We start from the raw sequence: 26,017 nt of genomic DNA on the forward strand, positions 1-26,017 counted from the left end.
CCAGCGCAGCCATTGGCTGTGAGGCCCCGCAGGGCTCCTGGCTGTGCTGGGGGCTGTGCGGGGCTGGGGCAGGGAGGGGAGCCCAGCTTGGGGCTGCTGGTGCTGGGGGTGCTGGTGTGGAGGCCTGGGGGGCTGTGTGAGCTGCTGTGTTGGGCTCAGCCAGCACTGCCCACCCCGGCGTGGGGGAGAAGAGGGGCAGCCAGTGCCAGGGAAACCTGCCCTGGATTCTGTCCTTCTGCCCTCTCAGATACCTGTCACACTCAGACACTCCTCGCCCCTGTGACACCTCGGGAAGGAGCTCCCAAGCTTCGAGCCTTGATGGAGAGCAGCAGGATCACCGGGAACAAGAACTGAGGTCCAGGCTGCGATTGTTCATCCAGCAGTCCCCACCTCACTCATCAGTGCCCACCTCATTTGACTCCATCAGCAGTTTGTGAGGTGACCGGCTCCCTAGTCTGAAGCTGATGAAGTTGGGGAGCATCCCTGCAACCTCCCTTCATGCTCTTCCTCATCTCTGCAGAGACCCGGGGGTCTTCTGACAGTAGAGAAACCCCATCTGCCTGGAACCCTGCCAGAGATGTGGCTTTCCAAGTCACTGCCAAAGGAAGGACTCCTTTGGGTTGCTTTTTCAGTCTGTGACAGCTCATCAGTGATGCTGTGAGCCCAGTTCTTCATGCCAGGGGCCTTGGGCCACTCTCTCCCCTGTCTCCTGTGCATCTACGTAAGTCTCCCATTCCCACATGTCCTGTTTAAAGTGACAATTTCTAACATCCCCTTTAGGGCACTATCTGGACACATTGCGACTCCTGCCGACTGTTCACTCAGAGCCCCAGCGGCTGGTTTGCCCTTTAGGGAGGTTAAAGCTTGCTCTGTCTCTCTGCAGTCTGTCCCATCAGCCAAGTCCTAATTGTATGTACGGGTTGTATGGGCATACATTCAAAGAGTGTCATTATTTTCCATGAAACTATACTCTGCTTTATTTTTTTTTGTTTGTTTCCTTGTAACTAAAAGAAGATCCCCCTGTGCCTGTTTGCAGCCAGTTGTCTAAGTAAAGCAGGTGAGAATTGGGGCAGGTGAGCTATTACATTCAATGCAGACTTAGGTGGACTAAGGCTAGCTTTCAACATGAGTGATTTAAATTCCCAAGAGGCTGATGAGAGAAATGGCAGGCCTGGGGAGATGGGGAGGAAGATTGTGCATACAGTGCCTGATCTCTGGGACAATGCTTTTCCTACATGTCCTGACTTCATTAGGGGTCTCTCTGGATGGCTATGAACTGGATGGCGTGCTATCACCTATTCTTTAGAATAATAATAGAAAACTTTTAAAAGATGAAATACTTATATAATATATATATATTATAATTGCTGTCTTCAGCTTTCAGCTACACGCCCCAAACCTCCCCAGTTAGCCATGGACACTTGAAGGAAATAGCAGGGAGAGTCCTGCTTTATCAGGGGTTTTTGCTTTTTAATGATCTCCGTGCAGTACTTGGAGCTGAGTCCATGAATTGCGGCTATTGAAAGGAGATTGAAGAAATCTGTGAAGAAGTCAAAGTCAGAAGGAAACCCTAAAGTTTTGTAGAGCATTAATGGATCCCAGTGAGGCCATTAACTACAACAACTCACCAGGGGCTGATTAAAGCTAAAATATATAATCTTTCTAATAGTTAGATAGAGAAAATACTCGGGTGGCTCTGATGCCGAATACACCCTTGATGTGTTTTATCAAGGAAAATGGCAGAGCACAGGCAAAGAAATCCTGGGAAGGGAGATTCTTTCCTCCATGTGTTGCTGAAGTCTCTTCCTGGCATCAGTGTTTGGGTGAGGGTGTGCAGTGCTGAGTGCAGGACAAACACACGACACCTCCCAGGGACTCCAGAGGGATAAAGGGCACAAAGAAGTCCTGATGATTCCTGATAGGCCTCGGTGACAGACACAACAGTCATGGTCAAGAGGATAAAGATCTCTATCCTTTTGTATCACGACAGAGTGGAACCTGAGGAACTGAAGTGGCAGGGCCCAAATGAGAGGCCTGAGTTGGGGTTGACTTAGACATGAATACGGCACTGCCTTTGCAGTGCACAGCACTCGCCTGTAGAATTGCTCATGCCAGCTTGCACGGAGGCTTATTAAACTGTAGCTTTTTTAACTCTCGTGTGGCTGTTTTTGACCTTGAAGGGAACTCTCCTGTCCAAGGCCTGGGCTCTGAGCAGATCCCCATCCCACATGATAGGGAAAGTATGCCACATCAGATGTCACCGCTCACAAACAAAATGCAAGTTTTCATGATTTGTTGATTTGGCTCTATAAAAGATGGACACTCTTGCCGCGATTTTGGAGATCTCACGGGTGGATGCACCACATAAGACCTCCCAGTTGCCGGGAAGGTTCTCCAAATCCTCGCCACAGCAGGGACTCCCCAGTGACTACGGATTTGTATGACAGTAACATATTTAGGCAATTGCTGATGTATCTTTTAATCACTATTCTCTTTGTCGTATACTAATGGTTAGGTGCATTACCTTGCTTATTTGGTCTGTTACTATAACCGAGTGTGTAATAAGCTTATTTTCTTAAATGTATCATTCTGTACTGCCTTAATATTAAAAGGCAAAATAAGACCATTCTTTCCAGTGGTGGCTGGTTCTTTGCGTCGCCCCGTCTGCCCCAAAGCTGTGCCGGTGCTCTTCTTTCTCATCATGCTCCTTTGCATGCCCCAAGCTCCTGGCCCTTATGGCCCTGGGTAGCAAGTGTGTGTTACGAGCAGAATGCAAATTATTGCCTGATCACTTTTAAAAGAAGGGAAAGATGCCTCTTCTCTTGCTGCTCTCCAAGAAAAAGCAGCCCAGCCTGAACCAGGCAATGCCTGTAACAAGACCAAGCAAGGTAGAGCAAGGTCCTTCCTTGTGCTCAGCTTCTTCTATTCCCAGTTGTCACTTTGACCATGCAGGTGGCAGGTGAAGCTGTCTGAGGTGTGAAACACAGGAATAACACCAGAGGAGAAATTGCCACTTGTGCACTTTGAGAAGTGATCATGACACATGCAATGGTGCAGTGTGACAAACAGAGAAGGGGTAAAGGGAAGCAAGCTAACCATCAGGAAGCATGAAAGCAGTGCGAGATGCAGTGTCATAAATGCAGCATTCCAATGTCAGCCCCTTTTTGCATCTATCAGGCGGTGCTCAGAGAGTCTCTGATGTGTGAAGGTCGCTTGCCAAGGGCCAGAGGTACAAGCAGTGTAACTGGAGGGACTCGATTTCTTGAAGTTCATGGAGCTCTGTCACATATGGGCTCTGAACAGTGCAAGAGAGTCCCCTCAGAGCCCATGGTTTTGTGGGTGTCCAGTTTGCTGAAGTGAGCCCTACTCAGATCCTCCTCCAGCAAGGGAAAGTCTTCCTTTCTCCATTTCCCCATGGTCTCCAGGGTGTAGGGTACCTGAGGGTCACTCGTAGCACTAAAGCCTGCGGCAAAGGTGGCCTTCTCTGTGTCCTCTCTCACCAGGGCTCTTGGCCCCATTAGCAGCAGACCCGTTTTTCCCCAAGTCCACCTTTTGTTCCTGCTGTATTGTTGTATTGTATTTTAAATAATTATTTATTATTATTTTATTCAGGAAGGTAAGAGTAAAAATTCAGAAAGAAATAAATGAAGAGCACATGTTTCATGCCAAGTACATGGGAATGACAAGTGACTGCACACAGGACAGTTTTTGGCACTGACATTTTACCCATTGAGGATGTTTCCTCAGTGCCTCCTTGAGCTCCTTGTTCCTCATGCTGTAGACAAGGGGGTTCAGTGCTGGAGGCACCACTGAGTGCTGAATGGCCAATACAGAGACATCCAGAGCTGGGAAGGATATGGAGGGGGTAAAGGGGGGAATAAAGTGGCTATGAGTGACATTTCACTGCTCCTGTAACTGGGGGTAGGAGTCAGACCCAACCAAATGGGTATCACGACCTCTAATCCCTCCGGGGGACTGCAGATGACTGCACAGTCCAGGGCACCTGGGCTACAGAGCATTTCCAAGGGTGCTCGTTGTGTCTAGTTGTGCCTATACATCCTGCCCCTGGTGTTTGGTAGATGGTGACCCAGAGGGCTCTCCATTCTCCCTTCTTCCTGACAGTTGAGTCCTCACTATCTCTCATGAGACTGCAGAGTCCTCTTTTGCCTGTGAATTCCCAGTGCTTTACCTCTAAGAAACTCCATCTTTGAGGACCTCTCCCTTTATGAGGCTCTACTCACAGTCCATCCCAGGCATATGCTGTCCCAGGAGGATCTCTGTGATCTCCTCATATCGCCAGCTTCCCCTCCATGAGAACAGCCATCTGACGCTGTGCCTTAATACGTAGGAGAGCTGTGCATGTGTAAATCCATGACCATTCAGCCTCTCCACTATCCTTGGACTCTGATAGGTGAATTCCCAAACCAGCCCTTGCTCTCTGAAAGATCATTACATGATTCTGAGCTCTGTGTTGCTGAACCCATGGAGAATCCTGTGCAGCAGGCCCTTCAAGGGTGGAAGTCCTTCGGCCTATTCTTGACACCAACTTTGGAGGAAAAGCCCAGCTTTCACGCACTGTACTGATAGAAATTACTCTATTACAGAGACACTGTTAGGGAGCCAGTCCTTGTCCAGCATTCGACACAATTTGGGGCATCAGGTGAGACAGAGCAGACACCGTAAAAAGGGGAGTGAATACAAGTAGTTTTGTAGCAACACAATAACAATTATTATCACTAGTAAAAGTCATAATAAAAATAACATGAAGAAACAATGCTCAATCCAGTTACGGGATACAGAAAGAGTCATTTGTGGAGTGATGTGGAAAAATTACCACTGCTTAAAAAGGTCCATGAAACCAGTTTCCTCAGGGCATCCTTGAGCTCCTTGTTCCTCATGCTGTAGATGAGGGGGTTCACTGCTGGAGGCACCACAGAGTACAGAACGGCCAGCACCAGATCCAGAGCTGAGGAGGAGATGGAGGGGGGCTTCAGGTAGGCACATGCACATGTGCTGAAAAACAGGGAGACCACGGCCAGGTGTGGGAGGCACACGGAAAAGGCTTTGTGCCGGCCCTGCTCTGACGGGATCCTCAGCACAACTCTGAAGATCTGCACGTAGGACACCACAATGAAAATGAAACACCCAAGGGCTAAACATGCACTAACCACCAGAAGCCCAACTTCCCTGAGGTAGGAGTGTGAGCAGGAGAGCTGGAGGATCTGAGGGATCTCACAGAAGAACTGCCCCACCACATTGCCTTGGCAGAGGGGTAGGGAAAATGTGTTCCCAGTGTGCAGGAGAGCATTGAGCAAATTAGATGCCCAGGCAGCTGCTTCCATTTTGACACAAGCTCTGCTGTCCAGGAGGACAGTGTAGTGCAAGGGTCTGCAGATTGCAACGTAGCGGTCATAGGCCATGACTGTGAGGAGGGAAAACTCAGCTGAAATGAAAAAGGCAAACATAAAGACCTGTGCAGCACATCCCCAGTAGGAAATGGCCCTGGTGTCCCAGAAGGAATTGGCCATGGATTTGGGGACAGTGGTGGATATGGAGCCAAGGTCGAGGAGGGAGAGGTTGAAGAGGAAGAAGTACATGGGAGTGTGGAGATGGTGGTCGCAAGCTATGGCTGTGATGATGAGGCCGTTACCCACAAAGGCAGCCAGGTAGATGCCCAGGAAGAGTGAGAAGTGCAAGAGCTGCAGCTCCCACGTGTCTGCGAATGGCAGGAGGAGGAACTCACTGAGGGAGCTGCTGTTGGACATTTGTTCCTTTGCAGCATAGGGGCAGTATCTGAGGAAGAAAAGACATGGACAAGTTAGAGAAAACTGATCAAAACTTTCTCGTATCCTTGCCCAAACACACACTCATTGCCTCCCCCGCATTTTAGCAGGATCATCCATGAGCTCTATGGCTTCAGCGCTTGGCCTCGGTGCTGGGGGAGCAGAGCTGGCCTCTCCATCTGCCTTGGTCCCAATTGCCCTGTGCTCTCACCTTGGAGCTGTAGGACGCTTGCACTCATGTTACCCCTCAATTAAATGACACCATGGAGAGCAGAGGATTCCTTTACATCATGTCCACCAGCACTCTTTTGGAGAGGATGTCAGGCAGGTTTCCGCCCTCCCCTTGGAGCCAGCAACACCTTGGGCTCCTGCCAGCTGCCCACATCCACCTCCCTGCAGCGATTCTGTGACCTCAGATTCCAGGAGGCTTCTCCCTGGGCACCCAGACAGCACCTGCTGTAACGGGGGAGCTGAGCTCTTCCGGAGGGCAGCTTGCAGCCCAGACAGGCACCCAGGGAGATGGTAGGATGTCCTGAGGATGGGGTGTCCTGATGAGAGAGGTGGCTGATTCCAAGCTCCTCTGACCACACTGCCCTGAGCCCCACAGCTTAGAGGGCACTTGGGCACCTCACAGTCCAGGACCCATCTGCATGGCAGGACCCACAGGGCCAGTGTCTGACCTGCATCAGAAACCCCCTGTCCAGAGAGTCCAAGGGAAGGAGAAGGGCAGCGTGGGCAGGTGGGATCATGGAGTAACACCATGATAGCTGTGCCGAGGGAGGCAGGGCCTGCCAGGGACAGAGGGGCACTCAGATGTGTCTCCTCTCCTGGACATCTGGCTGCTCTGGGACAACTCCTGCCCTGGCCCCCATGGTCTGGAGTGCAGAGGGCTGTGCTGGTGGGAAGGGGCTCTGCAGGAGGCACTTTCCTCTCACCCTCTCACCATGATTCCATTGCCTGGAGCCATCCCTGCAGGAGCTGCTTCTCTGTCTCCACATCTCTGCCCTGTCCATGTTCACAGACCCCATCGCACCCGCTGGGTGCTCAGCTCTGCCCTGTAGACACCCGCCAGGGGCAGGACCCTGCCCAGGGCACCTCTGTGTTTGCAGGTGCAAAAGAGCAGATAAGACAAACCTTGCTGAGGCTGGGGAGGGGATGTTGGCTGTGTCTGCAGGCAGAGGGGTGGGTGAAGGCAGCCGTGACCCCTCTGAATGTGTGGCTGGGAGTCTCTGCTCTAAAGCATGACCAGCTCCAAACAGAAGAAGCTGGGAGAGCCACCCTGACAAATCCAATCAGCTGCTGAAGGCGCCAGGTTCAGAAGATCCCTCCAGGAACCGCAGCAGTGTAGCCCTGCAGCCAGAGACTTACCGTGTCAAGGGCTGGGGAGGTTTCTGCCTGCAGTCAGCTCTGAGCCATCCTCCCATTCCCAACTGTCTTTCACTTATGAGCGACTCATCCCAGCCTGGTGCCTGTGGGCAGTGCCCTGCGTCTTGGTGCTCCTTTAGGAAGAGCTGCTCCTGGGCAGAGCTGTCTCTCTGCAGCGCCTGCCAGGTTGCCATGGGCTCCTGCAGTCCCCGGAGCCAGGCCCAGCTCAGGAGCAGGGACCCAGCTGCAGATGGGACATTTTCTGTCCCCTGTGCAGCCTCCAGGCAGTTCTGGGGCTCCAGGGCTGACGGTTCCTGCAAGGCAGCAAGGTCATCCCTGGCAAAGGTCCACTGATGTAAAGAGAGAGAGTCTGTGGAACGAATCCAGCATGCAGCTGGCCTCATCAGAGGATGGTTGTCTAGGAGAGTGGACATGTCCTACTGTTGAAGCCTCTGCTTCCATCCCGTAAGAACTCAGAACACTTGCACAGGGGCAAGAAGGGAGTTAATACCCTCATGCTTCAGGAGGTGATTTAGAGCAGTTCAGCAGTACAGCTAATGCCCAATGAGAAGCTCCAGGAGCACAGGAGGATTCAGTTTGCTCTTGTGCACTCTACAAACTCAGAGGAGGATTCCCTTTGTCCAGCTGCTGGGGTGCACAAAATGGCTGCCTGTATGGCAGCTGGTTTTCTGAGCTCCCACTGCAATCACTGGGAGAAGTGAATCAGCTGTGCACACACACTCGCCCCTTTGGACTTTTTCCAAGGGGGAGGCAGTCCACGTTGGACAGAGCTGGTCCAAGACAGGTGCAAATGTCCACTTGTTCTGACAGAGCAATGAGGAGATCCATGTCCATTGCAAAGAGCTTGCATGATTCTGTGCAGACACTTGATTCCATGCAAGGAAAACGGTATACTTGGCCATGTCAGGTGCCTGAGGTATCCAGCAAAACCGCCACATTCGTAGCATATTTAAGAGGGAACCCACAGGAAAATCGGGCCCTTCAAATTAGTTGGCAACCACCTAGGATACCTGGGTTTCATACATGCTCCCCCAAAGTTGAGTTCCACCACCACCTTCAGGAAAAGTCCCCCTTGGAGACAGATAACAGCTCCCCTCCTCTGGTTAGCCATGCTACTACTAATGCAGCCCCACAGGCATCTGGCATTATTCACATGACCATGCACCACTGCCTCATATGGCATCCCTCGTAGCACCAAGGCCCTTCCCCTCAGCCCTGTCCTCAGTTCCTCAAGTTTCTATCTGTCCTGACAGACAAGGTTATATTCTTTCCCACACTGTGGTACTGCCAGGAGCTTTACTTGGTAGTGGGAGGCAGTAGGAATAGCCAAAACAACCAAAAAAATCCCCAGTTTAGAGAATTTCAGACTGGACATAAGGATAAAGAAATGACACTGGAATGCTAGTGCTGTGGTGCAACAGGACACCCAGGAGGAGTCAAGGATCATCCTATGGCTTTGGGAAGGAACAGCCAGTGGGGATGCAGAGACAACAGTGAAGGGAAGGAGATCCCGTGTGAGCAAAGTGGGGAAGCAGGGTGGGTGTCTACAGGCTGCATGGACACAGATGCAGGCATGAGACAGCATAGGACAGGCTCTGCTGGACACAGACAAAGGCACTGTCAAGGCTCAAAGCCACCAAAGGAAGTCTTGGCTATGGCTGTTGTCCCTGCCACCAAGGCCTGTCAGGAGACACTGGGCCTCAGTATCCCTCTTGCTGACAACCCGAAAGGTGTCATATCATTGTCCTGCACTGAGCACTGCACACCCCCAGCCACACACTGTCCCCAAGAGAACCTGGAAAATATGTGGGGGAAAGGATCTCCTTTCCCAGAAGCTCAGTGGCCGAGCTTGGACATTTTGCCTGATGAAACACATCAAGGGTTAATGTGGCATGAAAGCCACCTGCACGTTTCCTCTGCCTACCTGTTATCAGTGATGACAATTTTCTGCTCTAATCAGCCCCTGGAGACACTTCACTGCTAACAACTATCAATGGGACCCATTAAAACTCAACAAAATGTTGGGGGTTTATCTTGACTTTGAATTCTCCTCTCAGTAACTGAAGTTCATGGATTCAGCACCAAATACACCATGGAGCTTATTAAAATGCAAAAAGCTCTTACAAACCACGTCCCTCCCTGCCATTTTCATCAAGTCTTGTATGACTAATTGGAGAAGTTTGGGGAGCATAGCTGAAAGGTGGAGACATCAATAACATACAAGTATTTCTGATTTTAAAGGCTTTTATTGCTGCTATTAATATTCAGCTTTCCAAGTAATTGAGAGCAATATTCTGAAATTGGAATCAATCCAGAATGACTCCTAAAGAAGTCTGGACATCTAGGAGAACCAGTGTCCCAGAGCTCAAGCACTGTACGGACACTCTTCCTCACCCCTCCCCAACCCTACTGTTTCTCTCATCAGCCACCTGGGACTTCCATCACTCTTGTTAGAAGCTTCTCTGTTCTGTTGAAATCAGCAACTGAAAGTTAGAGCTCATTTGTTGCAACTTCCACCAGCTTTCCTTAGAGAACTAGCTGCAAACAAACACAGGGTTTTTCTTAATTGCAAAGAAACAGAAATAAAGCATGGAATAATTTAATAAATAATAATTGTGCTCTTTGAGTGTAGGCTAAGTCCAGCATGTCAACAATGAGGTTCCTTTGCTACAAGGAACAGCCTTCCTGAAAGACAGAGCAACCTTTAAACTCCTTGAAGTGCAAACCAGCAGCTGGGTCCCGGAGTAAACAGAGAATGACAGGGGGAGTCAGGCCTTGAGATCCACAGCTTCTCATAGCTTCAAGGGAGCTCCCTAAACCAATATTTCCCATGACCCTAGTGCATTGAGCAGACTGAGTAGACACAGAACAGACAGGGGAGACAAAGGGGAGAGACCCAGGGTGCAGAGCAGGCCTCCTTCTGCCATAGACAGGTTGCTAGAGACTGAATAAGCAACCCAAAGGAAGGAAGGAAGTCATGCTTGGCTTTTCAGTGTCTGAAAAGCCACATCTCTGACAAACTTCAGGGGCAATGGGGTCTCCCTTCTGCAAGATTGCCACTAGGACTGTGCAAACATTACAGAAAGAGGAATGTTGGCTGTTGGAAGCTTCAGCAGTAGGGGTGTGGGGAGATGGTCATCTCATCAACCTCTGAATAAGATGAAATGCAGCTCCTGAGACATGCCTTACGGATTCCATACAGGAACCTTGACAACAGTGCTGCAGTGTGTGAGCCTGTTTTGCGACACCCAGGGTCAAAAGTGTGGGAGATGCAGGGTGCCAGGGCTCTACAGATCCCAAAGAGAGGCAAGTGCCAGGAACTATACCCAGGGGAGAAATACTACTTGGAGGTGTCATGGAAAAGCCCAAGGACTAAGTAAGGTCCAAGATGAGAAATGGCTTTCCTCATGGACAGGCGAAGTAAAGCTGGCAAAATCCATGGGGTCTGGAAAAACCTCCCCACACTTGCTACCCAGACTGGCCCATGCTTTTGGAGCTTAGCAGGAACCAACATCCTGTCTCAAGCCCTCTGGAAGGAAGGAAGACACGTGCTAAAGGCACATTTCCTCTTTTCTGATACAGCATCTCTATCCCACCACAGAACAAGAAATCTTGCTGAGGACTTTTAAAAGCAACGAGGTCCCAGTAGAGGAGGAATCTTGGGGCCTCTTCTGGGGAACTTTGGATTTTCTGCAAGGATAGAGATCTGAGAATCTCTCTGGATTCCTATGCCAGAATTCAATCATGCTCATACACAAAAAAGATTTGTTCTTAACATCTAAGAAGCATTTCCCATTGTCCATTTCTTTTTCTCTCACTGTTGCCTTGCATGCCATTAGTGTGTCCCTCCAAGAAAATGCAGCTGCTCTGAGCCCTCCACAAGGGAGTTGTGCACAGCATGAAGATCCCCCTTGTCATCCTCTGGTGTATGCTAAACAAACCTCGCTCTCCCAGGGGGATCTCTTTATCTGCTCCACACTCCATCTTGGTGTCCCTGTGCTAGACTTCCTCTCACGTCTTAGTGCCTTTGCAGAACTGGAGAGACCAAATGAGATCTGGTAAGCAGACGTGGTCTCCACTGTGCCAAAAAGAGGGGCAGAATGAGGCAGTGGCCCTCCTGGTGCACTCTCCCATATACAAATCCATGAGGGAGGCCAAGCTATGGCACAAGGACCCACAGGGGTCTAAATTTCACTGGAAAAGGCCCGAAGATACCTCCTCTACTGGGACCTGCCTTCAGCAGGGTGTTGGATCCTTATCTCCAGAGGGCTCCCTAAAAGCAGGGTCAAGGAATCTGTTATTCTGAGACTCCTTCCAAACAGACGTGGCTTTGGAACTACTATCTCCACCACTGATCAAGAACAGGTATCTCAGAGACACCCATCACCCTGAGAGGCCTGAATTCTTGTGAGGAGACATCTTTACATCTGCAGATGTCTGTGTAGACACAAAGTAGAGAAATGGTTCTGACTGCCTTGATTAACTATCCATTTGTAGGAGGGATCACAGTGGATTAGGGTCTGGCCTGGGCAGATGCAATGAGAGTCCAGTTTCAGCAGAAAATCTTTAAAGGAGTGAGAAGATAACTTACTCCACCAGAGTGACTCAGATGCCAAAGACTCAGCTAATCATCAAGACCTTCAGAAGCTGCAAGCCTGAACATCAGCTGACAGAAACCATCAAATTGCGAGAATCCCTGGGTTGCACCAAGATGCTCCAAGGAGAGAACAGAGTAACCAACAGTTCTCCCCTAGCAGGACCCTGTGATGGCAGGCTGGGCTCTGGGAGCAGAGTGCTGCTCTCTCCAGACACCTCCTCCCTTCTGAGCACCTAGACCCTGGGGACACCCTGGGGCCATCCTGCACTGCAGCTCTCCACAACGTCCGTACCTAAACAGGGCTGGCAGCCTACACGTGCCTATGCACAAAGGACACGCAGGGCTAAGCACCACACATGGCATCAGAGAGGACATCCCAAAGTGCTCCAAGTGACAGAAAGACCAACCCTCCATCCCTTCCATGCACTTCTACACCTCCAGCACCTTTCAACTGGGGCAGGAGACTTCTCCCTAAAAACCAAACCCACCTCCTCACATGGAGGTGGCCTCTCAGGTGCAAACCCACCACATCCCTGCTGCTGCCTGTGGCCTTCAGAGACAGCAGCTTCCCCAAACCCCTTCCCCACACAGGAACCACTGCTGCCCTCTCAGCTCCTCTCACCACAGAGACCCCCCACCCACCGCCCACGCCTGCCTGCCTGCTGCCGGCCAATCAGGCACTCACAAAGACATGACGTCACAGCGCCGTCCCGCCCAGCTCTCTGGCCCTGCCCTCCAGGGCAGCAATGGCCTCCCCAGCCCTTCCCCGCCAGGAGCCCAGCCCGGGCTCAGCAGCTGCTCCGCGGAGATGATCTCAGCAGCGCAGAGCCCCGCAGGGCCCGGCTGCTGCCCAATGAGGCGCTGCGGGAGCGGTGACCTCACAGTCACCAGGTGGAGCCAGCCCTGCTGCTGCCCAATCAGGTCTGCCCGCAGCGGGGACCTCCCAAGCAGCAGCCACGCCCTCTCCCTGCAGCTGGCCTATCAGGGGCTGCGGCAGCAGTGACCTCCTCATGCCCAGCGCAGCCATTGGCTGTGAGGCCCCGCGGGGCTCCTGGTTGTGCTGGGGGCAGTGCGGGGCCGGGGCAGGGAGGGGAGCCCAGCTCGGGGCTGCTGGTGCTGGGGGTGCCAGTGTGGGGACCTGGGGGGTGTGTGAGCTGCTGTGTTGGGCTCAGCCAGCACTGCCCACCCCGGCGTGGGGGAGAAGAGGAGCAGCCAGTGCCAGGGAAACCTGCCCTGGATTCTCTCCTTCTGCCCCGAGCACCCACACAAGGGTTGGAGCTGCCCCATGGGAGCCTAGGGGCTCGGGGAAGCCCCATCCCTAGGGTTCCTGGCTGCCACATTGTCCCCATAGCAAGGTGGGATGCTCAGGCAGGACTCCTGCAGCAGCCTCCAGCCCTGAGCAGCCACCGCGACAGCCTGGGATCCACAGGTGTCTGCAGAGTCCTGGGGACCATCTTAGCGGAGAGAAACCCCATCTCCCTGGAAACCTGTCAGAGATGTGGCTTTCTGAATCACTGCCAAAGGAAGGACTTCTTTGGGTTGCTTATTAAGTCTGTGGCAGCTCATCACTGATGCTGTGAGCCCAGCTCTACGGGCTGGGCATCTTGGCACATTCTCTCCCTGTCTCCTGTGCTCCTACCTAAGTCTCCCATTCCCACATATCCTGTTAAAGTGACAATTTCTAACATCCCCTTAGGACACCATCTGGACACATTGTGAATCCTCCTGATACTCTGTTCACTCAGAGACCTGGCGGCTGGTTTGCCCTTTTGGGGAGGTTAAAGCTTGCTCCATCTTTCTGTAGTCTGCCCCATTAGCCAAGTTGTAACTGTATGTAAGAGTTGTATGGACTTAGCATACATTCAAAGAGTGTCATTATTTTCCATGAAACTATACTCTGCTTTATTTTTTTTGTTTCCTTGTAACTAAAACAAGATCTTCCTGTGCCTATTGGCAGCCAGTTGTCTAAGTAAAGCAGGTGAGAATTGGGGCAGGTGAGCTATAACATTGAGTGCAGACTTAGGTGGACTAAGGCTAGCTCTCAGCAAGAGTGATTTAAATTCCCAAGAGGCTGATGAGAGAAAAGGCAGGGCTGGGGAGATGGGAAGGAAAATTGTGCATACAGTGCCTGATCTCTGGGACACGGCTTTTCCTGCATTTCCTGACTTTATTGGGAGTCACCCTAGATGGCTGCGAATTGGCAGTGTGATATCACCTATTCTTTGGAATAAGAATGCAAAACCTTAAAAAGATGAAATACTTGTATATGATTGTTGTCTTCATCTTTAAGCTACACTCCTGAAACCTCTCCAATTAGCCATGGATACTTGAAGGAAATAGCGGGGAGCATTCTAGTTTATCAGAGCTTTTTGCTTTTTAATGATCTCCATGCACTACTTGGAGCAGAGTCCATGAACTGCAGTTTTGAAAGGAGATTGAAGAAATCAGTGAAGAAGTCAAAATCAGAAGGAAACCCTAAAGATTTGTAGAGCATTAATGGATCCCACTGAGGCCATTAATTACAACAACTCACCAGGGGCTGATTAAAGCTAAAAAATATAATCATTGGTAATAGTTAGGTAGAAGAAATACTCATGTGGCTCTGATGCTGAATACACCCTTGATGTGTTTTATCAAGGAAAAGAAATGTCGGAGCACAGGCAGAGAAACCCTGGAAAGGGAGATTCTTTCCTCCATGTGTTGCCCAAGTCTCTTCCTGGCATCAGTGTTTGGGTGAGGGTGTGCAGTGTTGAGTGCAGGACAAACACACGACACCTCCCAGGGTCTTCAGAAGGATAAAGGGGGCAAAGAAGTCCTGATGATTCGGGGTAGGCCTCGGTGACAGACACAACAGCCATAGTCAAGAGGATGAAGACCTCCATTTTGCTGGGGCCTTGGCAACGCCCTTGGCCATCTCTACCACAGGTCATCCTAGACCTGCTCCTGTGTCCCTGCAGGCTATAGACACCCAGTCTGCTTCCCCAGCAAGTTCTCACAAGAGATCCTCCTTCCCTTCATTGAGAGCTTTTTCATCCTCAGTGGCTGTTTCTTGAAACACAAAGCCATAGGTGGTGACAGACTCGCTCTGGGTGCCCTGTAGCACCACTGCTCCACCCTTGAAGTGATATTTCTTCATCCTATTGCCCAATCTGAGCTTCCAAAGCTGTGTTTTGGTCCTGTTACCTCTTTTCATGCTGCTTCTCGCTACCAAGAAAATTTATTGGCAGCCCCACAATGTGGGGACGAATATAACCTTGTGTGTCATGACAGAGTGGAACGTGAGGAACTGAAGTGCCAGGGCCTGAACGACAGGCCCGAGTTGGGGCTGACTTAGAGATGAATATGGCACTGCCTTTGCAGTGCACAACACTCGCCTGTAGAATTGCTCATGCCAGCTTGCACAGGGGCTTATTAAACTGTAGCTTTTTAAAGCTTTCATGTGGCTGTTTTTGATGTTGAAGGGAGCCCTCCCATCCAAAGCCTGGGTTCTGACCAGACCCCCATCCCACATGATAGGGAAAGTATTCCACATCAGATGTTACCGCTCACAAACAAAATGCAACTTATCTTGATTTGCTCTATAAAAGATGGACACTCTTGCCGTGATTTTGGAGCCCTCACAGGTGGATGCACCACGTAAGACCTCCCAGTTGCCGGGAAGGTTCTCCAAATCCTTGCCACAACAGGGACTCCCCAGCCACTGCGGATCTGTATGATGATGACGTATGATGGCATATTTAGGCAATTGGTGATGCATCTTTTAACCACTATTCCCTTTCTCATATAGTAATGGTTAGGTGCATTACCTTGCCTATTTTGTCTGTTGCTAAACCTGAGTGTGTAATAAGCTTATGTTCTTAAATGTATCATTCTGTACTGCCTTAATATTAATAGTGAAATAAGACCATTCTTTCCAGTGGTGTCTGGTTCTTTCTGTCGCCCTGTCTGCCCCAGTCAATTGGCAAAACACCATGCTCCTTGCAGATGCCCACTGCAGCTCTCAGGATGCAGGGTTGGCCTCTGATTTTCAGCCTTGCAGGCCACAGTATTTCTGAAGGCAGCTGTACTTCTGGTCTGGTGCTGCTTCCTGCAGTTGGTCACCCTGAAATCAAGATCAGTTGGAGGGGTCACAAGTGTTTCAAGCCAGCTCTGAAGATGTACCAAGGACACAAGTTGCACTTGGAGTTCTCTCAGGCAGCAGTTGCCTGCTTCAGGGTAGTGAACAGGCAAGTGTTAGTGTACTCTGCATTTGGTAAACTGATGACCTGGTCCTCATGCAATGTTTCTTACTCGAGTCACAGATACCTCCTCCCTACATCCTGTGGTGTAAAGAAAGAAGTGCTCCATGCTTTCTGTCCTTTCTTCTGTCCAAACCTGATTTCTGGGCTCTGCATAGCAGTCAGCAGATGGCCTGGTGGTGTGGATCTTGTCACCTTGGGTCCTGCCTTAGAGCACGTTCACTTAAAATGCAGTGGGCATTAGCGGCAAGTAAAACTGTCTTTTATTTCGCCAGTATTAAGAAGGACAAAGAGCAGGAGCAGTCCTTGTGGTTTTGTTCTGATTGCAGGTCAAGATTTTTCAGTGTGTCGTGGCTCAGCTGTGCTTTGGTAACATCCATGAGCTGCTGTAGGTTCAGACAAGCCCTGGAAGCAGCAGTCCTCTTCCCCTGTGACCCTCTTCATTCTGCTGGGGCTCATTTTCAGCCAGAAATCCCTCTCAGCACACACCTCCCCATCCTGTGAAAGGCAGGAGTGCAGGGCTGTAGAGGAAGGGCCAGATGCTGGGTGTGACAGCATGGCTTTCCATCCCTGTGGGTGACTGTGACACCACCCACTAATCTCCCCTCCCGATCACCCTCCAAGGGGAAAAAGAGCTTAGTTCCAGTGCTGAGCTGTGCCGTGGCTCTTCTTTCTCATCATGCTCCTTTGCATGCCCCAAGCCCCCTGCCCTTACGGCGCTAAGTAGCAAGTGTGTGTTACAAGCAGGATGCAAATTGTTGCCTGATGACTTTCAAAAGAAGGGAAAGATGCCTCTTCTCCTGCTGCTCTCCAAGAAAAAGCAGCCCAGCCTGAACCAGGCAATGCCTGTAGCAAGACCAAGCAAGGTAGAGCAAGGTTCTTCCTTGCGCTCAGGTTCTTCTATTCCCAGTTGCCACTTTGACCATGCAGGTGGCAGGTGAAGTTGTCTGAGGTGTGAAACACAGGAATAACACCAGAGGAGAAACTGCCACTTGTGCACTTTGAGATGTGATCGTGACACATGCAGTGGTGCAGTGCGACAAACAGAGAAGAAGTAAAGGGAAGCAAGCTAACCATCAGGACGCATGAAAGCAGTGCGAGATGCAGTGTCATAAATGCAGCATTCCAATGTGAGCCTCTTTTTGCATCTATCAGGCAGTGCTCAGAGAGTCTCTGATGTGTGAAGGTCGCTTGCGAAGGACCAGAGCCACAAGCAGTGTAACTGGAGGGATTCGATTTCTTCTAGTTCATGGAGCTCTGTCAGACGTGAGCACTGAACAGTGCAAGAGAGTCCCCTCAGATCCCATGGTTTTGTGGGTGTCCAGTTTGCTGAAGTGAGCGCTACTCAGATCGTCCTCCAGCAAGGGAAAGTCTTCCTTTCTCCATTTCTCCATGGTCTCCAGGGCCTAGGATTCCTGAGGGTCACTCTTAGCACTAAAGCCTGTGACAAAGGTGGCCTTTTCTGTGTCCTCTCTCACCAAGGCTCTTGGCCCATTTAGCAGCATGCCTGTATTTTCCCTAGACCACCTTTTGTTCCTGCTGTATTGTTGTATTCTATTTTAAATAATTATTTATTTATTATTTTATCAGGAATGTAAGAGTAAACATTGAGAAGAAAGAAATGAAGAGCACATGTTTCATGCCAAGTACATGGGAATGACATGTGACTGCACACAGGACAGTTTTTGGCACTGACATTGTACCCATTGAGGAAGTTTCCTCAGTGCCTCCTTGAGCTCCTTGTTCCTCATGCTGTAGACAAGGGGGTTCAGTGCTGGAGGCACCACTGAGTACAGAATGGCCAGTACAGAGAGATCCAGAGCTGGGAAGGGTATGGAGCGGGGAAAGAGGGGAATAAAGTGGCTAAGGGTGACATTTCACTGCCCCTGTAACCGGGGTAGGAGTCAGCCTATCACGACCTCTAATCCCTCCGGGGGACTGCAGATGACTGCACAGTCCAGGGCACCTGGACTGCAGAGCATTTCCAAAGGTGCTCGTTGTGTCCAGTTGTGCCTATACATCCTGCCCCTGGTATCTGATAGATGGTGACCCAGTGGGCTCTCCGTTCTCCCTTGTTCCTGGCAGTTGAGTCCTCACTGCCTCTCCTGAGACTGCAGAGTCCTCTTTTCCCTGCGAATACCCACTGCTTTACCTCTAAGAAACTCCATCTTTGAGGACCTCTCCCTTTATGAGGCTCTACTCACAGTCCATCCCAGGCATATGCTGTCCCAGGAAGATCTCTGTGCTCTCCTGACACTGCCAGCTTCCCCTCCATGAGAACAGCCGTCTGACACTGTGCCTTAATACATAGGAGAGCTGTGCATGTGTAAATCCATGACCATTCAGTGTCTCTACTATCCTTGGAGTCTGATAGATGATACAAAGATACAAAACAAATACTAGCCTCTGGATATTCCCTTCCCTTTCATAGAAGGTTCCCAAGAGTGTCCTCTTGAAAAGCCCCTTCCAGGTATGTTGTGTGGGTGAGGCTGAGCTGTGAGCAGTCCTGACCCCACACAGCAGCCTCTCAGCAGGAGAATGAACCTGCCCAGGGGGGATCTCTCCTCCCACCCAGAGCTTCTCCCTGCAGCGCCCTGGCAGGCTGAGTGCTGGTCCTCACAGAATCACTGCACCGGGCACACAGCACCCTGGGGCGCATGGACACTGCTCTGAAGAACAGTGCTCTGAAGAACCTATGTGCCCACATTGCCTTCACTGTCTTGCACCAGCTCCAGAAGAAGTAGCCGTGATGCCCTGACCTTGTGATGCTGCAACAGGGAATTTCTGTTCTGAAGCATCTCCTCGTATGCAAAGTAGAAGCAGGGAGAACAATCCTCAAAAAAAAAACCCTGCAGCCGGTGACTTACCTTGCCACAGATCGCTCCCACCATGAGCTCTCCTCTGTCCTCCCGCTCCATGCTGCCTTTCACGTCTCTGTCCTCTCTCCTCTCCTGTCCGCAGCAGCAGGCAGAGCCCTGCTGCTCTTGGCACAGGAGCTGCTCCTGCACACAGCTGTCTCTGGGCAGTGCTGACAGGTTGCCACGAGCTGCAGCCCAGCTGAATTCATGAATTACTCTGTCCCTTGGGATTCCTCCTTCTGGGATATGTTCCATCAAGTAGAGTAACCTGTTTTCCTTCTCTAAAGAGTACAGGCATACAGATTCCAACATTGCAGTTTATTTCATCAGATAATGATTATCTACCAAAGTTAGAAATGGCCCACGGGAAGTCCTGATTCACATCTCTTAACTAGGCAGGACACCCAGACAGGGATAAGAAGGAAGCTTGTTGATACATGGTGTATATATGATTCAGATGATTTATTCAGATGGCTTATTGGGGTTCCACATGTCTGTTCAGAAGCGCCAGTTTTGGAGAAGGATTCAGCTAACTCATGAAATTCACAAATACATGGCAGATGGGATTCCCCTTACCAGGCTAAGCATGCACATGATCTGCTTGCAAGTTCCTGGCCTAAAGGTCCTAATGGAATCACTGGAGATAGAGCTTCAGTGGGAGGCCAGGTCAGGAATTTCCTTGGTCATCTCTAATGACCCTGGATACCTTCTATCCTACTAGAGCAGCACTCACAAGAAAGCTGAGGGACTGACAGAACCCTACAGCTCAAAAAGCTGATATATTCCAGTGGAGACCATTTATAGAATCACAGAATGGTTAAGGTTGGAAGGACCTCTGCAGATGATCTAGTTCAAACCCCTTGATCAAGCAGTGTCACCTACAGCACGATGCACAGGATCCTGTCCAGACAGGTCTGGAATATCTATAGAGAAGGTGACTCCACAACCTCTCTGGGCAACCCATGCCAGTGCTCTGTCACCTTCACAGTCAAGATGCTTTTCCTCAAATTCAGGCAGAACATCCTGTGCTTCAATTTGTGTCTGTTGCCTCTTGTGCCATCACTAGTCACCACTAAAGAGAGTCTGGGCCATCCTCTTCTGCCCTTGGAATCTTCCCTTCAGGTATTTGCATACGCTGAGAAGATCCCCTCTCAGCCTTCTCTTCTCCAGGCTAAAACAGGCTCAGTTCTCTCACCTTCTCCTCATTGGAGAGATGCTCCAGCTCCCTGATCAACTTTGTAGACATATGCTGGTCTCTCTCCAGTAGCTTCATGTCCCTCTTGTACTGGGGAGCCCAGTGCTGGACACAGGACTCAAGGGGTGGCCTCCCCAGGACCTAGTAGAGAGGCAGGATGACCTCCCTTGTCCTCCTGGCAACAGTCTTCCTACTACACCCCAGAAGACCACTGGCCTTCTTGGCAGCAAGGGGACAGTGCTGGCTCGTAAGCAAGCTTCAAGGGGGCTTGAGTGAGAGAAGGCACCTTTCTCTGGTTGCAAGTGACGTTTGGGGATAACCTAGTCAGATGATGGTCAAGTCAATGTTTGTAAGCATCTGGGAGGCCAGCAGCAGGCACATGGCACTGCTGCCGCTTGAGAGAGGGGCCACACTGTCTGTGCTCCTGACTGGACAGCACCAGGTCCATCCATGTCTGTGAGGGTGACCGTGAGCTCTGCTCTTTGCTGAGTCACGGGCAGGCCAGCAAGAGGCACCTGGCTGGGCAGTTCCTTGGGAGGTCCCTGCTGGCAGAGCAGCTGCGAGGCCAGCGCTGGCCCATGGCTGGGGACGGGCTCTGAGGCTGCTCCTGTCCCAGCAGCAGCGGCGGGGACAAGAGGGTTTGCTGAGGGTGCCCTGTGGAGGGGCTGACACCTGCGGAGCTCTGCAGCCCTGGAGAAAGGCAGCTCCTTAATCAAGAGGAGGGAGATGGAGCACTTAGCACCATGAATTTGTGCCACTGCGAGCATGATCTTTTCTGGCCAACATGGACAAGGAGCAGAGACTTGTGGCCAGCTATAATTGGACCAGGGAGTCCAGCAAGATCTTTCAGGCTGCTAAATGAACCCAGTGCCCAAGTAAGCATGGTGTAACAAGAGCAATGGCATTAGTAATTTATGATTGCCAGGCTGTGCTGCAGTAATTCCCATCCCTGTCTGATGGGTGAGTTAATGTAGACTCGGCTGAATTGCACTTTGAAGATGTGGTAAGGGAAACGAGGGGCACTGTCCCCAGCAGCAGGTTCACAGAATCACAGAGTGGTTAACATTGGAAGGGACCTCTAGAGATCATCTAGCCCAATGCCCCTGCTTAAGCAGGGACACCTAGAGCATGTGGCACAGGGTGGCATCCAGGTGAGTTTTGAAGATCTCCAGAGAAGGAGACTCCACAACCTCTCTGGGCAGCCTGTTTCAGGGTTCTGTCACCCTCATAGTGAAGTTCTTCCTCACATGGAGAGGGAACTTCCTGTGTTTCAGCTTGCATCCATAATCCCTTGTCCTGTCTCTGGCCACCACCAAGAAGAGTTTGGCCTCATCCTCCCTACATTCACCCCTAAGGTACTTCTACATGTTGATCAGATCTCCTCTCAGTCTTCTCTTCTCCAGACTAAGCAGACCCAAGTCGCTTAGTCTTTCCTCATAAGATAGAGGCTGCAGTCCCTTAATCATCTTGGTCGCCTTATGCTGCACCTTCTCTAGAAGCTCAATGTCCCTCTTGTACTGCAGTGCACAGAACTGCACACAATACTCCAGGTTAGGCCTCACCAGAGCTGAGGAGAGGGGGCAACATCTGCTGGCAACACTCCTCCTGATGCAGGCCAGGATGCCATTAGCCTTCCTGGCCACGAGGGCACATTGCTGACTCATGGTTAACTACTTGTCAACCAGGATTCCCAAATCCCTCTCTGCGGAGCTGCTTTCCAGCAGGTCAACCTCTAGTCTATACTGGTGTCTGGGGTTATTCCTCCCCAGGTGCAGGACCCTGCACTTGTCCTTGTAATGAGATCCTGGGCAATATTTCTAAATGCCTCTGCCTTTGCCTCTGCCTTCTGTTCTCCTCTACATTGCCCTATTAGCCTGGAGCTAAGTAATGAGATCCCAGTCTACCCAAGGGGTATCTGCTGGTTTGAGTGCCCTGAGGTATCTGATAGTTTTAGTGAGTATCAGAATGGGCCATCCTTATGCTTGGCAGGTCTGTCCTTAAAGACCTGCTGTCTTTCCTGAGCTCTGATGTCCTTGAGAGCTGCCTCTGGTATCCCCCACCAGTCCCCTGAACAGGCCAGGAAGTCAGCTCTTCTGAAGCCCAGTCTCTATTCTGCTGCTGTCCTTCTTCACTCCCCTCATCCTTAGGCAACCCAGATTCTCATGTTCACAGCAGGCAAGGCAGACACTGACTATCCCATCCCTGATTGGTTTGTCCTTGTTTGAAATATCCAGATACCAGAAAGCATCGTCCTTATCAGCCCATCCAGCAGCTGTACAAAACAGTTCTCCTTAATGTCCTCCAGAAGCCTCCCAGACTGATTGCACCCTGCAGTTGGCCTTTACAGGTCATGACAGGGGGATTAAAGTCCGCCCAACAAGAACCAGGGCCAGTGATCCACAGACTTCTTTTATCCTGCCAAGAAATAGGAGAGCTCCCTCTTGAGACGCTCACCCACAAGCTCTCACTTCAAACCTTGCCTCTTCCAATGAAGAGCTCCAAACATCCAATCTGCTCCTTCACACACAAGACATCCTCCCTCATCGTCCATTGATCACCATTCCAATGATATTTCTGGCCCGTGACAGCTTGCACATCTTCACGTGATCCTGCCTCTACTTCAGGCTGCCTACACTTGCATATATTTGGGCTATAGAGCTTCAGCTGTGGCACAGAGAACAGAATGGTCACAGAGAAATCTGTTACCAAGAGGCAAAGACACTGCGTGTGCAATGGCCCAGTTCAGAGCAGAGCCATGCCGCCATATATAGCAGGAACAATGCAATGGTGGAAGCAGCTTCCTACTAAGAAAGTGAATCCAGCAGTGTCCGAGGCCAGGAAGACACAGAGCTGGGCCACTGAGATACAGCAGGAAAGGGCGTTCTGCCTGAGGTGACTCTGTGGCTACACTGGACCTATGACAGACTTCTTGCACAAATCTCCAGGAAGGACAAGGTGCCCCTGATGATGTCCGTGGACCTTGACAGCCTGTGATCCAGACATGCTGAGTTCCTCATTAGCCTAGTTCCTGTTCATATAATATGATGGAGTGAGCAGAAGTTGAGGGGAGGAGAGCAAGAAGGCATTGAGAGTGCAAAGAATCTCAAGATACCTAGGTGTGATGTGCCTCTCATTTATGCAGCACACATGGATGTAGACAGGATGGACTTTCCCTGCAGACAGTGCTGGATTTCATTTGTTTGCGCTCAGGACAGAACCCTAGGATTCTCTGGAGCACTTGCCCAGCAAGTGCTCCAAAGGGGATAGTTTCCCTGTAGATCCAATCTGCTAGAAACATATGCTTGAGCTGGACAACACAGGCATCTGACAAGGCACTTCCAGCACTTTTCAATGCCATCAAATGAAGTGTCTGCACCGAATTACAAGAGCTGCTGGTTAATACTGGAATCTTCTTATGCCTCAGCCGGAGTGAGTGGGGCTCTAGTTGTGTTTGGCACCAGGAGGTCATTTCAGATAGCCAAGACAATTCCCCACCTGATCCTCACCTCATCCTCTAGGATGATGCAGGTCCCCAGGTTTCCTGCATCAGAGCAAGCAGACACTGACACCACATCTGTGTGTGTCACATCTGCCTTGGACCACATCTGTCTCTTCAACTGTCACCAGATATCTGTGTGTAAGTGACTGACTCTTCCATCTCCAATGATTACAGTGGGATCTTAGACAAAGCATACATGCACACCTCTGTGTTGTGCTCACTTTGTTTTTGGCAAGGGGAATCCCACCGATGGCGTCTGTGGAATTTACAGGAATAATCTGAATATCACTTCAAACCCAGGACTAGGGGTCTGCATTCTGTAATGCTCAGACTGATTAATCCTAATCAGAACCTGAACCACTCAGTGAGTTCACATTTGTCCCATCTAGGCGTCCCTGTCTGGCTGAAAGACGAAAATCATTCTTCCAGAGTGGGACATCCACAACTTTCATAGCTCCTCATCCTCTGATGAAATAAAAAGCAATGTTGGAACCTCTCTCCACTCACGAGAAAAGGAAAACAGATGATTATTTTAGTTTGCTTGAGGAAACATTCCCCAGGAGGAGGGGACACGAGGGACAGAGAAATTGGTGAGTTCAGCTGGGCCTTTGCTCCTGAGCGGGGCCAGGCTCCTGGGACAGAGGCAGCTGTGGCAGCCTGGCAGCACTGCCCAGAGACAGCCGAGTGCAGGAGCAGCTCCTGTGCCAAGAGCAGCAGGGCTGCGGGCACTGCCTGCTGCTGCAGACAGCAGAGGAGAGAAGGCAGCGAGAGGGGAACGGCAGTGTGGAGTGGGAGCAGAGCTCATTGTGGGGGAAATCTTCACAGCCCTTGAAACAGTGAGTCTCTGTCTGCAGGGCAATGCTGCTGAGGTTCCTGGAGAGGGTGTCTGCATCCCAGCCAAACCATGGCTCATAGGATTTTTAATGGTCTCTTTCCTGGAGTAAGCAGGACATAGCAGGAGGAGGAGGTGCTTCAGGGCAGGGATTCCCTGACGCATGGTCAGAGGATCAGGGTATGCTTCTCTTGGGTATGCCACTTGAACACAGGGCTGTAGGGCTGTGAAGGCAGGCAATGCACCAAGGTCTGCCTGGGGCTGTGATTCAGAGCAGTGTCCCTGTACCTCATGCTGCTGTTTGCCCAGGGCAGTGACTCTGCCACCTGTGAGGGTCAGCACACAGCCTCTCCAGGGAGCTCCTTGTGGTGTTGTGGGGAGAAGCTTTGGGTGGGAAGAGAGATCCCTGGCAGGGCAGGTTCTTTCTGCCTTTGAGAGGTGCTGCAGGGGTCAGGTTCTGATCACAGCTCCAGCACATGCACAGGACGTGTCTGAGGGGTCCTTTCAAGAGGAAAAGCAAGAGAAGAGCTGCTTGAAGGAGAAGGAGCTTTCCTTCAGGTCTCTGCACTTTCACTTTCCTAAATTTGACAGGGAGAATGAAGGAACAATTTTTCTGTTTTGGCAATGAGCTGGAAGTCGTAAACCTTCACTCTGAGAGATTAGTAGGTCTGTGAGAAACGTCAGTGAGCTGCTTCATCCCCACTTTAGTCCAAAGGCAGCATCAGCATCTTCTTTGCAGCATCCTAGGACTTTGTGTGACCTGCTCATTTCAACCTGCAACCACAGGGCTGGCCTTGGACATTGCCAGAGGTTTCTGTAGGGCAGAACTGAGCACCCAGAGGGTGACATGGGATCTTTGAGCAGTGACAGGGACAAGACACTGGGATAGAGAAAGAGCTGCCAACAGGGACAGCTCCAGGCAGCAGAGATGGGCAGGGAAGGAGAAGGAACCTCAGGGCATGAGACTGTGGCTGAACTCTGCAGCCAGAGCTGTGGCAGAGGAGAGGGGCATCTCTTTGGTGCCTCCCCACCAAGGGGCTGAGAGGGGCAGTGCTGCAATGTCCCCCTCTGCAAGGTGCCATACCCTGCTGGTAAAGCGAAGGTTTTCCAGAATGCCTCTCTGTCCCTCTCCTTGCCTCCCTTGGCAACAAGGTCATGGTGTTGCTCCTTAATCCTTCTCCTGTCCATGCTGCTCCTGTTCTTGCTCTCTCATTCCTGTGCTTGGGAGTATTCAGCTGCAGTTCAGGGACCAAAGCTACAAGTAGTGTAAAAGAGGGATTTCCAAGGGAGTGAGGTCTTCACAGCCCCATTCTGTCCTGTGGAGCTCCAGGAAATGCAGTACAGGGAAATGAGTTGACTCTCCCTTAAGGAAAGTCCATCTTAAATCCTGACAATCATTTGGCTGTTACCCTGTGGTGTCCTGCAGGCTGCCACCTGCCCTCCAGAAAGCCTCTGTTGTCTCATGGCATATCTGTGGTATCTCTGCGACCCATGGGGAATCTATGGAAATACCCAGAGTATGGAAGTGATGGTGGGAGGCTGTAAATTGGCAGCAGCAAAGACTCTTGTGTGTAGTTTGCTAGAAGGGGAGTGTGGAGACCTCCCTCGGGTGCATGTAGAAAGGGTGAG

This window comes from Tinamus guttatus, unplaced genomic scaffold, assembly GCF_059628265.1.
Source record: "Tinamus guttatus ecotype Peru unplaced genomic scaffold, ASM5962826v1 Tinamus_guttatus_pri_ptg001089l, whole genome shotgun sequence".
NCBI lineage: Eukaryota > Metazoa > Chordata > Aves > Tinamiformes > Tinamidae > Tinamus > Tinamus guttatus.